The following is a 6,795-nucleotide window of genomic DNA, read 5'->3' as shown; positions in this document are numbered from 1 at the left end:
AGTATATGCTTGGTGAATTCTTTATTACTTAAGTTAATTTGATGCTCATGCTTACTTTGGTTCACATAAAATGATGGCTCTTGGTTTGGCATTTTGAGAGAAACCCTAGGTGACACTGGGGTGTCACAGTGTGGGCACAAGACGGTCAACATATAATTGAGTTGGCAGCTGACGTCAGACGCCTGCAAGACGAGCTTGCTGAACGAGATTTGGTGGTCGATTGGGCCGTCAACTCACGTTCGGTTGCTTGGGACCGGGAAGCCAAAGCTCATGCTCGTGTGGCAGAGCTTAGTGCGCCCTCGACAACTTGCAGGTGTACTGCAATGCTTTACATGAGGAAGTACAAGCACTATATTCGCGACTGCACCCGGATGTGCCTGCCGACCCTGTTGCAATGGGAGCCGGACCATCAGGGACAGTAGGTGAAGAACCTGATGGGGAGCTGGACCTTTTTAGGCCTCCTCCTTCCATGAACCTGGCTGACGATCGGTCTCCCACGGCAGGAAATGAAGAAACCAAGGATGACGAAGACTAGACTAGTATAGTTTAGGAACTATACCTATGTAAAATAAGTAATGAAGTCACGTTGTACACTTGAGTCTGTATCATTACATCTTGGTAATGTAAAATGATGGTGTGTATCAGCATGTTATATTTTTGCCAATTGTTTCTTTGCCTCAGATGCCTTCAAGGACTCGTGCGCATGATGGTGCAGGGACTTCCCGTGGTCAGGAAGATACTCCTAATCCGCCACTTGTACCACCAACGCTGGCCGAGGCTATCGCTGCCTTGGTTAATGCTACTGTAGATAATACCCGCTTTTTACGTGAGATGGCGGGTAATCAATTCCAGCAGCATGGCGGAAGAGCTCCTCCATAGGGACCACGTGAAACCTCGTATCTAGAATTTTCTGAAACGCGTCCCCCACTCTTTGTTAAAGTTGAAGACCCTCTTGAAGCTGATGAGTGGATTAGGGTAATGGAGCAGAAGTTCGGATTAATCTGTTGCACAGAAACACAGAAGCCATTATTTGTCGCCCAACAACTGCGAGGCCCTGCTAGTACATGGTGGGGAAATTTTGTAGCAGTTCAACCAGCCGAACATCAGGTCACTTGGGATGAATTTAAATTAGCATTCTGTGAACACTATATTCCAGAAGGAGTGCTTCACATGAAACAAGAGGAATTTATTCGACTAAAACAAGGAGGGGATACTGTGATGCAGTATCTCAACAAGTTTAATCAATTATCCCAATATGCGATTGACCAAGTAAACACTGACCCGAAGAAGAAAAAATGCTTCATGAGAGGACTCAATGACCGACTCCAAAGGAAAATGGCCACCTGCCTAGCCCTTACTTACAGCAGAGCTGTCAGCACGACGCTGGCAGTAGAAGCCAATAATACAGGCCAAGGAAATCAAAGGGATTTGGAGGTGACAGGTCCAATCAGGGACCTGAGAAGAGAACCAGGTTGGTAATCCGACCATTTAATCAGAATTGTTCTTTGCCTCATCCACCCTCCTACCTGTTCAAACAACAAGTTTTCATTCATCCTACCACTGCCCTAGTTCTACAAATCAGCCGAATGCCCCTGGTGCTCGTTTCCCCACCCTCCCTAGTTCCTCAACTGGCTGCTTCAACTGTGGGAAGTCTGGTCATTTTATAAAAGACTGTCCATATCCGAAGCAGAATAAGTTCAATAATCAACCGAATTCTGGGAGCTCCAATCAAGGCAAAGAGAACATGGCTAATAATTCAGCGGGTAAAAATATCAAGAAGACTGGGCGAATTTATTACACTCAAGTGGCCACTACACCGGAAGGAGAGCCGGTAATGATGGGTATGTTACTTGTGGCCAATCACCCAGCAGTTATTCTCTTTGATTCTGGTGCTTCACATACATTCATAAGCAAGAAATTCGTGGAAAAACATTGCATTCCTTGCACTGAATCAAGGGAAGGGTTTATTATCCATTCGCCCGGGGGACAAATATTTACTAAGGCCCTGTTCGGTTGGGCTGGAATTGGTTGGGTTCATGGCCTGATACATGTGTATTATTCCCGTATGGATCAAATACCAGCCCACCAAGAAAGAAGTGTTCGTTTAGCCCACGCGTGTATGTGAACCCAGCCCAATCCTTGTGAAAACTTTCAATCTAGGCCTGGAATCGATCCACGAATCTATAGCTGTGGAACTCATCCCGACGAGCGGATAGACGCGAGTGGGTGTGAGCGTCGGTGGCAGCGTGATTCACGACAGATTCACAAGGCTCCTTCCGCTGTCGGCCGCCGCCATCTTCATCAGCGAGCTTTTCTCCGGTGAGTTCGTCTGTCCCTTCTCTCCCATATCTGTGTGTCCTCTTCCCTAGCCTCTGCACCGTCAGTTTCTCTCTTTCTCGTCCGACGGGGACGCGCACGCGCCTGGCCGCCCTCTCCCCTTGCCTCCGCACGCGCCTGGCCGGCCTCTCTCCTTGCCTCTGCACGCGCCTGGCCGCTGGTGGCTGCAACATATACTCGCTTTTACGTAGATCCAAAGCTACGTCGTGGCTTCCATTCTCTACTCCACTTGCCATGTCTGACTTTTGCCAAAGATTCCCTCAATCCCTCTCCTAGCCGAGTCTTTCGCATATTTGGCACTTGGGTTTCAGGCTGGCATCCCGAAGAGGCAAAGACGTCAATTGATTTATTGTAGACGATGGGGTTTCTTTTTTTACTAAAGGAAGTAGAACAATTGCATGCTTATCTCCTCGTAGAATAATAAATGAATACAAAAGAGTTGTATGCGTCTACAACTATAGATGACAATAGTCTCTAAAATTTACATTAAAAATTTAAAGATCCGATCAAATTAGAATTAAGCTTCATTTCTGTTCATTTTAAACTAAAGTTAATTTAGAGTTCTAACAAATTGTGAATAAACATTTAAATCACGATCCATTACCATCCCTATCTACAATATAAGTTAGAGATCACATAAATATTCAAAGTGAATAGAAAATACATAAAATTACTGTTAATGTATATGGAGATTTACCGTTAAGAAACTAGTTTTCGTCGGCGGATCTGTTTGTTGCTCTCTATTTCTTCATGGACAACTGCAGAGTTCAGATACAATGTTTGGAAACAGTTTTTTTGCTCTCTCCGTTTTTTTGCTGTGACTGATGTCCTCTGCACGCGGTTACACAGTTGCAGCCAGCGTTATAGATTGCTAATTTGAATATTCTATTTTTTCTTTGTAGATTGTACCCACACCAGTTAGAGTTGGAGAAGACCAACTGCCACTGTCTTGGGACCCGGTACCATCCTCGAGAGGTACTTTCTGGGACCCGGTGGCCCCTATCTTTTTGCAATGAGTACGGGGTTAATGGATCGCATTAGAAGGAGGAGACAAGAGGATGATGATGATATGGTGATGTTCTTCCTTCCCACATTACACTTGCTGCGTTCTAGCTCTCCTAGAGGGAGGAGGGTTAAGAAGCGGCGACACACACCCAAGCTAAGTGGCGAGGAGCATGTTTCAGAGTTGCTTGAAGGGCATGTCAAGAACTGCCGAGTAGCATTTAGAAAGGAACCTGGAATTGTTAGAGCCCTAGCCAACTATCTTAGGAAGGAAAGGTCGGTACGTGACACAAGGATAAAAGTTGAGGAAAAGCTCGGCTTCTTTCTATACATGATAAGCCATAATGCGTCGTTTGAGGACCTGCAAGAAGAGTTCGGGCATAGTGGTGACACTTTCCACCATCATATAAAGCAATTTTTTTGACATAGTTGTCCCTTCCCTCGCCAAACGATTTTTGAAGCCTCCTTCTCCAATTCAAGTGCATCCGAAAATTGAAAGGAATCCTAGGTTCTATCCTTACTTCAAGGTGATGGCACTTCTATTCTTGCCCAATATCTATCCATTTTCTTCTAGATTTTAGAAATTCACATATAGTTTTTTTTGCAGAACTGCATCGGTGCAATTTATGGCACTCATGTGCCCATTACAATTTCACCTGACAAAGCTGCTCCTTTTAGAAACAGGAAGGGAACTCTTAGCCAAAATGTGATGGTAGCTTGTGATTTTGACCTAAATATCACTTTCATATCTACTAGGTGGGAGGGATCTGCTACAGATGCTAGAGTTCTGTGATCTGCAATGAACAATGGATTCCATGTACCTCCAGAAAAGTTCTATTTGGTTGATGGTGGGTATGCCAACACCACGTCATTCCTTGCACCTTATCGTGGAGTTAGATACCATCTAAAGGAGTATGGGCAAGGTCACCGTAGACCTCATAACTACAAGGAATTATTTAACCATCGCCATGCCATACTGAGGAATCATGTTGAAAGGACTTTGGGGGTTGTGAAGAAGCGCTTTCCCATCCTCAAAGCTGCCACATTTCATAAAATAAGGAATCAAGTGAAGATACCAGTAGCAGCCGCTGTACTTCACAATATTATTCGATCACTCAATGGGGATGAGGAATGGTTAGATAATCAACCAGATAATATCTCACCACAAAACTTTGTTGATCTACCGGATGGCGATCAAGGCAACGATCAAGGAAATGTCCAAGGCAATAATCTTAGAGATGTAATAGCACAAGAAATGTGGAATGATTACCAACAACATAGAAATTAGTGGCACATGTGTTGATTGTTGAATGGTTATCATTCGTAGAAATTAGTGGCACAAGAAATGTGGATTGATTATCATTCGTAGAAACTATCTTTGTTTAATGTTGCTTTCTAATAAAGAAAACATGTTCCCCACTCATTGTTGTTCTTTTAATTTTATTCCTTGTATTAGGAAGCATAAGTTACACAATTTAAGTTCATGTTTTTCTGATTATCAAACTTATGCAACTTATCTGTGTAGCCATGTTTGGAAGGGGTTCTCCAAGAATCAACATGCTCTTATCAAAAAGTGCAACAAAGAAGCCTTCTCCTAAAGCTGGTGATCCAAGAAAGCATGGAGGTTCTCCAAAAGGTATGCAAGTAGACAAATCAAGAGAAATTAAGAGCCTCTTGGAATTCTGCAACTTGTGTTTCTTCCTTGTCTTGTGTAGAGAAATTAATAGCCGCTTGGAACTCAACTCTAGAGAAGACTCTTGTGGACCTCTTGCATGAGCACAAAACAGCTGATTATTGGGGTCAAAATGGATGGACAACAGAAGCATGGAACAAAATTGTTAAGGAATTTCATCAGAGGGAACAATATGTCTATTTCACAAAGACACAAATACAAGATAAGGAAAGAGAGCTGAAAAGGGACTATAGGTTGCTAAAGGATGCAAAAAATCAAAGTGGAGCTCATTTTGATGAGAAGATAGGGAGGATTACGGCTGACCCAACTTTATGGAAAAATATACTGACTTCTCATCCTAAGGCTAAAAAGTTCCGCAACAAGTCTTTTCCTCTATATGAGGCCTTGGGGGAGCTTTATGATGGTTAGTCTCATTACAATGTGCATGCTTTCCAATATGTTATGTTGTCTACCCTTTTTTAAGTAAAACTTCATTGTGCAGGGCAAACAGCTGAAGGGACCTACAACTACACCTCCACCCAGCTTCCAGATCTTACTCAAGTAGGAAATAGAGATGAGTTTCTCAACATAGAACATGAACAAGATGAAGTGGAAGAAACCTTGCCGGCACATGAAGAAGATGATGTTCGTGTTGTTGAGGCAGGAGATGCAACAGGTGAAAGGCATGATCCAGTGCCGCAGAGAAGGACTACTGCTACAAGAGGGAACAATGAAGAAACAAGGACAAAGAGGCATAAAAGGGCGATAACCTAGAAGGAATAATGGGAAGATACATTGACATGATAATGAAGCAAGCTGAGGAGGAAGCCACACAACTAGCAAAAGAGAGGGAGGAAAAGGAAGTGAGTCAAGCTGCAGACTTCTCAATCAAGAAGTGCATATCCATTATTGGTACAATGGAAGTTACAAAGGAGGAAAAAGCGAAAGCCTACAATGACTTCAAGGACCTTGACAACAGGCAAATTTTCTTGAGTGCATGCGATGATGATGCCGAGTCTGCACTGATTTGGCTGAGAAACGAGATGGCTTAGCTGGTATGCTCTCTTCCTTTCCTTCTTCTCTTCCAACTAGATGCTTGAACATTTCAGTTTTATCTAGATGCAGGTTATCTGTTCATAATTAGACTATAATTGCTGCTAGCATGTATTCAAGAGAGAAGTACATTAGCTGTTTATTCGTGTTGTGCATTTCTCTTTTAATTCAAAAACCAACTGTCTAGATTCCTCCTAGTTCAGTATTATGTATGGTTTTAGTTCATGAAACACTAATTCTGCTGGTAGTTGATCAATAAGTGCATAACCGTTCATCTTTGTCTCCTTTTGTTTAATCATGTCAAAGATGACTGGCTTTTTAGGAGTAGGAAATTGCAGAGTAGCTACTGCTTGTCTAATTACAGGCATACTTCACATTGACGTAGGGACTGTCAATTAAATCGCTAATGCATGTACTAAAGGGTAGCATCAATTCATGCACTATTAATTTGATGTTTAACGCTTACATTTACTCTTGGGAATCTAGTCTAGCAGATTTATGTTTGATATGAAATATTAATTTGTTCATGAGAAATTCTAGTGTTTAACGCTTACATTTACTTGCAGGTGGACTCGTCCGAATTGCTTGTTGGACAACCAGTTATGTTATGATATTTGAATGAAAAATTAACCCTCTCCCTTTGGTTTGTTTTTTAATCTAAATACAAGCATTCTACTCTAATGTAATAAGAGACAAATGAATTGATCCAACAGTGACCATCTTCTGATTTT

The 6,795-nt window shown here is 42.5% G+C and overlaps 1 pseudogene; it reads left to right on the top strand.

Moving 5' to 3' along the window:
* Positions 1-4,866: 4,866 nt before the first annotated feature.
* On the top strand, positions 4,867-6,063 carry LOC103634032 (uncharacterized; annotated as a pseudogene).
* Positions 6,064-6,795: the final 732 nt, after the last annotated feature.

The sequence above is a fragment of the Zea mays genome, chromosome 7 (genome assembly GCF_902167145.1).
Source record: "Zea mays cultivar B73 chromosome 7, Zm-B73-REFERENCE-NAM-5.0, whole genome shotgun sequence".
NCBI classification, from domain to species: Eukaryota; Viridiplantae; Streptophyta; class Magnoliopsida; order Poales; family Poaceae; genus Zea; species Zea mays.
Note: the sequence above shows the minus strand (reverse complement) of the source record. Positions and strands in the feature narration are given on the sequence as shown.